This window comes from Prunus avium, chromosome 5 (genome assembly GCF_965620075.1).
Source record: "Prunus avium chromosome 5, drPruAviu1.hap1.1, whole genome shotgun sequence".
NCBI lineage: Eukaryota > Viridiplantae > Streptophyta > Magnoliopsida > Rosales > Rosaceae > Prunus > Prunus avium.
This window is the reverse complement of record NC_142288.1, coordinates 9,500,245-9,510,268: the sequence shown is the minus strand read 5'-3', so window position 1 is coordinate 9,510,268 and position 10,024 is coordinate 9,500,245. Positions and strand designations below refer to the sequence as shown.

At 41.3% G+C, this 10,024-nt stretch overlaps 1 long non-coding RNA gene across 1 annotated transcript; it reads left to right on the top strand.

Moving 5' to 3' along the window:
• The first annotated feature begins 7,329 nt into the window (after positions 1–7,329).
• LOC148294250 (uncharacterized) lies at positions 7,330–9,529 on the top strand. Its single transcript, XR_015835807.1, has 3 exons — positions 7,330–7,577; positions 8,467–8,530; positions 9,420–9,529. It is a non-coding gene; the product is annotated as an uncharacterized LOC148294250 (long non-coding RNA).
• Positions 9,530–10,024: the final 495 nt, after the last annotated feature.

Here is a 10,024-nt window from a genome sequence, read left to right as displayed (position 1 = left end):
GGGCTACAAGCCTCTCTGGCATTCCGCCATCAATGGAGGGGCCGAGAACGCAGGAATCAAGGGGGGCACCATCATTATCCGTCCAGGGCGCGATGATGTTGGGGAGGACTGAACCCTGGATGTCTCGGCAAATAGCCTCGAATTCAGTATGGAACTCCTGGGACCGAACTTCGACGGATGTGGAGGTACTGGAGGCCATTAGAGCAGGTTTGAGACGAGTGTTTAGGGGGGAAATGCAAAAGGTGATAGACGTGAAGAACGCTGGAAGAAAGTCCTGAAAAAGGGAGAGGGTTTGTAGGTTCTGGAAAGTCGCAAGCTCAGGAAGGATTCTCTGGTAAACTTGGAGGTTCGAGAGTTTGGTGGGTTTGAAGGTTTGAGAGAAGGGTTTTTTGACAAAGCTTGGGCGTTTGAGAATTCTGAAAGCGTAAGGAGAAAGCGAGGAAGTCTAGGTTTTTATATTGGCGCTGGAATTCGAAACAAAAGGGCGTGTCTCTCTCGAGAGACGTAACGTTCTATCAGCACGCTCAACAGGCGCGATGACGTGTCACAAGCCCAGAGGCCGTCGTTTCCTCCGACAAAACGAAGCGACGCCCTGGGCAATGATGGCCTACACGACGTGCTTGAGGCATTAAATGCGCCGACTGGCCTGCGCATTTAATGCCCCAGTTTTCAATCACTTCAGAAGGAATGCAAAGGGTCCATCCCTTGGAATCCATTCGGCCCCTACCCATGCCGAGGTCGAAGAATCCAGGGATGTGAGGGCAATGTTTTTGCCTAATAAATCACGGCCATGAGCCGGCCGAAGGAGCCCCTTTTCTCGGCCCTGGCATTTGCTCGTAAAACTGGAACGCAGCGTTTCAACAGGGTGCTTTGCCTTCCTGAAGACAAAGGAAGAATGCAAAGGCATGATCATCTCGGCCTCGAGTGCAGACCGAGGCCGAGGCCGAACGAAATCACGGCCAGAGGCATTAAATGCGAATCATCACGTGACAATAGGGTCCCATGCTTCATTTAATGAAGTAGTGCCTGTTTAATGCAGCAAACCCACTGGCCACAAATAAGCATTTAATGCATGAGGGAAGGTGGGAAGTGATTGAAGTCAGGATTTGGTGATAAGGATCAGAGTGATTAGATGTTGACATTCTCACAAGAATTCTGGCAGCCAGCTTGAGATATTAGGTCACTAGGTATCAGAGCAATAAATGCGTTTCCACGGCCAGAAGCTCAGAACCCACAATCAGGGCGGCGCCCGAGATTCACCAGGATTTTTCCTGTAATGCACTTTCAATATCTTTACTTGCTTTCCTAGGAGTAGTGTTAGAGTGTAAGGAAATCTCATTCATCAATATATCATACGACCCTTGATTTTCAAGGCGCCGGAGCACCATCCTTGTTGCCCGTTCACTCACCCCGTATATCATATGACCGTCGCTCCCTGAGCAACGCGCCGGAGCACCGCCCTAAACCCACCACCAACACCATCACTCAACGGCCTTGTAGTTTAGGCCGTGAACCTAACAGCCGAGACTAGTTCCTCTCTCGGCTACAACCGTTTGATTAGAAGACGAGTTCAAACAGGCGCACCACTTAACCATTCTATCCCCATCAACCAACTCGACGCACGGTAGACCGTGCTGGCACGCCCGCGCACAACCGCACCGCACCCAAAAGCAGGAAACCGCGTGTCAACGCACATCCCCTCGGCCCGGAACCCCAGGCCGTGAGATTTGCGTGGCAGACAGTTACCTGACTTGGACCACACTTGGGCAGACCAAAAGCTATACAATATAGGCTGCATGTTCAGCCACCCTATATAGAACCATAGGGTAGGTACTCTTTGAAACAAGTCAACAACTTTCCTTTAATTGCTCCCTCAACTTCCCAGCAGCTTGCCCCCTTTCATTTAAGTCTGGAGTGACCTAAAATGACCTTGCAAGTAGGTAGGAAGCGATAGCACCTGGACAGAGGAGTTGAGATTTCCCAAAAAACGAAACAGCACGTTCTAGGCGACCATTCGCCAGACGCTTTTGCTTCAAACTTCGACTCTGCCAAAAAACGACCGGTCGGCAACTCCATGCGACCGGTTTCTTTTAGGCAGGTTCTCCAACGACCGGTAGGTTGAAACTAGGAAACGGTCGCTTGCTGTTCTGTCTTTCAAACCTTGTATCCTTTATGCGAGCCTATTTTTCCAACAATCTCCACCTTGGCGAGCCTAAAGCTGATTGTGGACATCATTGCCTTCCAGGACATCTGTAATGTCTTGAGAATCGTCCGGATAACTCTCAAGAACTCCACCTCAATCTTTAGCATGGAACAAGATTGAGCAAGCTCAAACAATGCTTGAACTTTGCTGCTGTGACTGGGTTTGTTAGACAATCTGAAGCATTCTCGTTTGTATGAACCTTCCTTACGATGACTGATCAGTTCATAATTGTATATCATTTTGTACCCTTCTAGCTTATGATTTGGTTATGTTATTGAATTAAACTTGTGCTTTTAATCCATTTTCTGTTTTGATAAGTCCATAATTTCATACACTTGCTTGCCTTCTTTACTTAGTGATTTTGCTTAGTTTCTCTTTATTTTGAGTCACTTACCTCTGTTTGTGTGTTTTGTAGGTTAAGATAGCAAGAGATCACATTTGATGCAATCCATGCATGTTAAGGGCTGATTGGGATAAGAGCAAGAGCTTAAAGACAAAACCAAAGTTAGGCCACACTCCTTGTCAGTCCAGTTTCGTAAGTCACCTTGCAGGTCTCATTTCAGCAATTTGCACAACTCGGATGAGGAGACATTCTTCATAGAAGTTGTTCAATTGGGTGTCTAGTATAACATATCCAAACTTCAGCCCAATTGAACATATGTGGAGTCGTTAGACCGTCCAACACTGAACCATGCTCAGGAGGATTTGCAGCTGCCAGCTTTGAGCCTTGTCTCCTCCTTTAAGCCATGTGCCTCACCCATGCTGCAACTGACTTTGGATCCAACATAATGAGTGAAGTGGGGAGGCATTCCAGCTATGAAAGTCTAAAGGATCAAGTTGGTACATGTTGGAGCTATTATTGAGAAAGCATGTGCATGCATGGGAAGCAAAGAAAAAGAAGAGAGAGAAGAATGAGGAATGATGAGAGGCATTTTGCTTCAGCCTTTGAACATGGGAATCCATCATGATGTTCCTCCCTCTTAGCCCTATAAATAGAAAAGCCTTCAAGGTTCAAAACACACCCCAAGGGGGGGAGCTCTCAAACACTTCTCTAGAGCTCCCTTCCCTTCTCTCCCTCAAATTCTCTTAGTTTCCTTTCTAGTTTTCAATTGTTGTAATAAAATGAGTTTACTGAATTTTCCTTCAAGTTTTCTTAGTTCCACTTTACTTTTATTTGTAATGTACATTCTTTCTTAAGTATTCAAGTTTAATTAGTTTCCAAGTTTCAATTATGGTTTTTGTTCTTATTCATTATGCTTATAAGTTAATATGCTAGTTTGAATGATTGATCACCATTTAGGCTTGCATGTTAGCTATCTTGGTTTGAATTAAGAGTAGACACCACGCTTTAATTCGAATTGAACTATGAATAGGAAGAGTATGTATGGACATTCAACAACAGGGATTAGATACATGCTTGGTTGTTTAAATTGTTCTTCTATGCTTAATGGGTTCCTAATGCTTAATTTTAGGTTAGACAACAAATGATCAAATTAGGGAATTAGGAACACAAGGTTTTGACCAAACACCATGGCTTAATCATACTTTAGCTAGAATCAATCCGTTAATCTAATTGAACTTGGGAACTTATTTGCTTGAGTTATTTCATTCTTTCTTGTTTTATTTATTTTCTTTTTTCATTTCTATTTTGTGTAGGGGAAACAAATTGGATCATTCAATCACCAATCCTCGTGGAATCGACCTCGCACTTACATATGCTATACTACCAAACGGCTCGTGCACTTGCGAGTATCACAAGTTGAGGATGCAGTTGAAACCATTTTGGTGCAGCTGAATCGAAGCAACAAGTTTTTGTCCAAGGAACTCAAAATGTAAGAGCATAAAATAATTGTTTGCAAGACTTCGAATCATCACGGTTAGATTCTTTCTTTTACATGATCAAAACTCCTTATACCTTCATTTACATTGATTCATACTCCTTTCCTTTAATTGAACAAGCACCAATGAAACCCAAAAATAAATTTCAATCAACCACCACTTAATCACAACTTTTTTTTTTTTCTTTTCTTTCACCAATTGAGTGAAGTTTTTTTTTTTTTTTTTTTTTTCTTTATGTAATATCCCTTCCCAAACTTAGCATGAAAAACACATCCGAATTAGAGCTCATGAGTTCCTTAGAAAGGTAAATATTTGTTTTTCGGGCTAAGGCGAGGAAATATAATTGGTAAAATGAAAGAAAATGTTTACATGTAGGCTCAAAATGGTTAACAATGGAAAATCATGCTTAAGCATGCATAAGGTTAGCTTGAAAGGCACAAACGATCCAAAGAGGGCCTTAATATCACTTCTTAAATGTCATGAAATCAAATTGCATAAGAATGAATGACTTTTAAGTGTTTGGCATCCTTCTTGAGATCATATTAATGCAAGTTCTTCATCTTCCTATTTTGAGTTAACTCCTTTACGGTTTAACTCTAATCTCATGTTTATAACTGAGTGATGCATTGTAGCCCTCTTCTGAGTGATTCATTTGTGAGAGGACAACTTTGGTGAGATTTGAAGTTGCATTTGTGTTTGGTATGATTTTTGAAATTGTGTAAAAACTAAGATTGGGGAATTTGTTGCATTTGGCTATCACACTACTACACTTTGAGCATGTTGTGTTTTGAACTTTGCCACCTTGTAAATATTGTCTAAAAACTGAGCTTTTATTTTTGAGTCATGTGCATGAGTCATTTCTCTTCAGAAAATGTTCGGAAAGATTGTTTTGAGTTTTATTTTTATTTCTTTTATTTTTGTTTTTGTTTTTGTAATTATTTTTGTTTTTGTTTTTGTAATTATTTTTGTTTTTGTTTTTTGTAATATTTTGCTTAAGGACTAACAAATTTAGTAAGGTTTTCTAACCACTTTGTTTTGTAGAGTTAGTAAAACGTTTGTGGGTATCGTTTCTGTTAAACCCTCAGGAGACACAACTCCTCCTACTAGGGATGCCTAGAGGTTTAAAGGCTTGTTGCATATGCTCAATGCAATCGAGTTACCTGCGGAAGTGGTTTAGATAACTTCTTGTTTTGTTTTTATCTTTGTTTTCCTTTTGTTTTGCTCGAGGACTAGCAAAATCTAGGTTTGGGGGTATTTGATCAGTTCATAATTGTATATCATTTTGTACCCTTCTAGCTTATGATTTGGTTATGTTATTGAGTTAAACTTGTGCTTTTAATCCATTTTCTGTTTTGATAAGTCCATAATTTCATACACTTGCTTGCCTTCTTTACTTAGTGATTTTGCTTAGTTTCTCTTTATTTTGAGTCACTTACCTCTGTTTGTGTGTTTTGTAGGTTAAGATAGCAAGAGATCACATTTGATGCAATCCATGCATGTTAAAGGCTGATTGGGATAAGAGCAAGAGCTTAAAGACAAAACCAAAGTTGGGCCACACTCCTTGTCAGTCCAGTTTCGTAAGTCACCTTGCAGGTCTCATTTCAGCAATCTGCACAACTCGGATGAGGAGACATTCTTCATAGCAGTTGTTCAATTGGGTGTCTAGTATAACATATCCAAAATTCAGCCCAATTGAACATATGTGGAGTCCTTAGACCGTCCAACACTGAACCATGCTCAGGAGGATTTGCAGCTGCCAGCTTTGAGCCTTGTCTCCTCCTTTAAGCCATGTGCCTCACCCATGCTGCAACTGACTTTGGATCCAACATAATGAGTGAAGTGGGGAGGCATTCCAGTTATGAAAGTCTAAAGGATCAAGTTGGTACATGCTGGAGCTATTATTGAGAAAGCATGTGCATGCATGGGAAGCAAAGAAAAAGAAGAGAGAGAAGAATGAGGAATGATGAGAGGCATTTTGCTTCAGCCTTTGCACATAGGAATCCATCATGATGTTCCTCCCTCTTAGCCCTATAAATAGAGAAGCCTTCAAGGTTCAAAACACACCCCAAGGGGGGGAGCTCTCAAACACTTCTCTAGAGCTCCCTTCCCTTCTCTCCCTCAAATTATCTTAGTTTCCTTTCTAGTTTTCAATTGTTGTAATGAAATATTTGTGCTGAAATTCTTCTTAAGTTTTTCAAGTTCTACTTTACTTTTATTTGTAATGTACATTCTTTCTTAAGTATTCAAGTTTAATTAGTTTCCAAGTTTCAATTATGATTTTTGTTCTTATTCATTATGCTTATAAGTTAATATGCTAGTTTGAATGATTGATCACCATTTAGGCTTGCATGTTAGCTAAACCAAACACCATGGCTTAATCATACTTTAGCTAGAATCAATCCGTTAATCTAATTGAACTTGGGAACTTATTTGCTTGAGTTATTTCATTCTTTCTTGTTTTATTTATTTTCTTTTTTCATTTCTATTTTGTGTAGGGGAAACAAATTGGATCATTCAATCACCAATCCTCGTGGGATCGACCTCGCACTTACATATGCTATACTACCAAACGGCTCGTGCACTTGCGAGTATCACAAGTTGAGGATGCAGTTGAAACCATTTTGGTGCAGCTGAATCGAAGCAACAATGACGTCTCCATCGTTCACCCAATCCCTTATTCGGTGGCATCGTACATCAATGTGTTTGGATCTTCCATGGAACACTTGATTCTTCACTAAGTATATAGCACTTTGACTGTCACTTTGTATCACCACCAAGTCTTGGGCTAACCCGAATTCCTTTGCCAATATTTTCAACCATACTGCCTCCTTAGAAGCTTCCGTTAGCGCCATATACACCGCTTCTATAGTAGACAAGGCACTAACTGATTGTAGCACTGCTCTCCAACTAATCGGTCCTCCACCACAAATGAAGACATAACTTGTGGTGGATCTCCTCTTGTCTAAATCCCCTGCATTGTAACAACCCAAACCTTAATTATTATTTAACTATTAATTTAATAGAGGAAAAGACTAAACTACCATTAGAATAATTTATTAGGTTTTAAATTGACTTTTTGACCCGGAAAGAATTTGGAAAATCCGCTTGTACCATTGCGTAGAGCGCGACGAAACGAGTCCGTAGACACGTAGTGGACTCGAATCGAACTTGTAACGAAGAAAATACGAGCAAATTACGAAAATGGACAAAATTGTAATTTTGGAAAATCAGATTTTTAAAATCAGATTTCCCTTTCTCTCTCTCCTCACTCTCTTCTTCCTCACGATCAGATCCCCTCCCCTGTTTTTCTTCTTGCTCCAGCCGACACCCCAAACCACCATAATCACCTCCAGCCGCCACCACACCTCACCGGACTGGCCAAGGAAGCACCACCGCCACCTCTGCAACCCAGCCCAGCCTGCTCCGCCGTCCAGCCGCGACGAATCTGCCAGAAAAACCAGAAAATCAAGTCAGTTTTGACAGATTTTCAAAGCCTTCGTTCTCCTTCCTACGGCCACCAAATCGGATGAATTAGGTATGGGTTTTCAACTGATTTTCGTGTTCTAGCTGATGGTTGGGTAGGTTTTGAGAGATTTCAAGGTTTGAAGGGTTGATTTTGGAGTTGAAATTTTGCCATTTTTGCATCGCCGAGTTCAGCCATTTCCGGCCACTTTTTGGCCATAGTCCAAGAATAAAAGTGGTTCCAAATAGGGTGTATTACCTAGGATAGGAGTTTGGGCCGACGATTTGGAGTAAATTCGGCCACCGGAAATTGTTAGGCACACCCACGCGCTGCCGACACGTGGGCCAGGTAACAGGAGCCACTCTTGGTCCTAGAATAATCCTCGTGTCCTCACGAGTGCGTAGGATTTCGCGGATCTCAATTCGGCTAACATTTGAACCCCAAATGGATCTCGCATAGTGTGCGATTTTCGGGTTCAATACTTTTAGACCGTTGGATCGTAGTCAGACTGGAGTATGTCGATCTAGGTATTTTAAGGATTGTGTAGGATTTAACGGATCGTTAATCGGAGTCCCGGACATTTCGAAAAAGCCAACCCTAGGGCTAGGTTTACTAAAAATCGTTCGTCAGTCCGATCGTGCGATCATGAGCAATCCGACCGTTCGATCGAGACCAAACTTTCAGGACATGTGTCCTAAGCTTGTTGGAACCTCTAGGAATGATCGGATCGAAATTCTGAGGTCGTGGACCCCACGGGGTCCCGAGTTGACTTTTGGGGACTTTATCGCTTTTGAGTCCCGAGATATTTCTAAGTCATGCCGTTTGAGAGGAAAGTTAATTTGGGTATAGGAATGACCTTTAAAGTGATGCACGCACTTTTAGGAGTTGGGGGTCAGGGTTTTTAATTTAATATTATTTTACTGAGTAGAGTTTTTAATAAAATATTATGATGGTTATACAGGCACCCGGGCACCAGTTGTCCCGCAGGAGGGACCTTCAAAAGGTCCAGCTAGCTCAAAGCACCTGTGAGTGGACCTTTTTGTTTTCATAAATGAATTTATGCAATTTTATCTCATTATTTGATCTTGAATGAGTTTATTCATTGATCCGAGTTTTAATAGGTTGATTTATCGCTTTTAAATGTTTTTTTTTATAAATATTTTATATATATGCTGCCGAGTTGAGAGTGCCTAGAGACTATGGCATACTAGAGGTTTAGATATTTATCAGATAAAATAGCAGCAGAGTTAACAGATAAATAAGAATTTATTTATTTCTCGCTAAATTAATTCTGAAACTATATTTTCTTAGAAACCACCATAGGTACCCAAGATTAATTAAGGTTTCCTTCAATAAATATGTTGCCTTCGGATTTAAATGGTTGCCTTCAGTTATAATGATGTCGACGGACATCCTGTTGCCTTCGGTTAGGTCAGCATGCTTGACATTGCCCCTCGAGTTGCGGGGACGCCCGGACCGTGAGGTGCGAGATTGCGGATTAGGTTGACCTAGTGTCCCCTGAATCCTGCGAGATTGCGGTTTGGGTGGACCTTGCGTCACCGAGACCTGCGAGAATGTGTCACTCCGGTGGCACAAGAATGGAATTGACGGAACTAAGGAATTGATGGATTATATGGAATTGACGGAACAATAAATGGGTACACCTAGGTGGTAGATTTAAAGTTGTTCTTCAATGTTTTCAAGAACTTAATGTTTTAATCAAGTGTGTGATTGACGCTATACACATATATATATATATATAAATATGAATGCAGTGATTCCAGTACAAGTATATATATAAGAAATGATTTAATTTATATAACTGATTTTACAGTGGGGTTAGTATGTTCTTATACTATTTTTCTAAAGCTTTGTTTTTGGTCCACTCACCTTTTCAATGTTTTACGCCCCCAGGCAGTAGTCGTGCGTCAGTGCGCCACCACCGGGCCGAGTCCATCTTCCGTTACATTCCTTGACAACGTAGGGTCTTGTATAATTATTTTATACTTGTAATCTAATCTTTGTAGAGCTCTGATATTGCCCTAGTATACTTGTCTAACTGTTAGTATGTAAATTTTTGTATTCTGGCAGTTGGTGTATATTCTTTTACATGTTTGACAGGTGTAATCTTGTGATTGGTCTAATTGTAGGGGAGACTATTCTGAGTTTTTCGGCAAAAGTCAAACCCCAGTTTCAGTTGAAATTTGACTAGAAGGGCAATTAGGTCTTTTGTGCTCGGCACTTGCCAGGTGTCGGACACGCACAGGGTTCGGCTCGGATTCCAAAGTGGAATTTGGGTCGGGTCCTGTCATGCATAGTCGGAATCCACATAACCCGACACACATGCCTTTCCTTGTTGTCTTTCAAACAATATCCCAAGCCTCTTGGTGCCCTTCAAGTATCTGAGAATCCACTTTGCTGCTGTCCAATGTTGTTTTCCAGGATTCGCCATGTATCTCGACACCACACTTACGGCTTGGGCTAAGTCGGGGCGTGTGCACACCATTGCATACATGAGA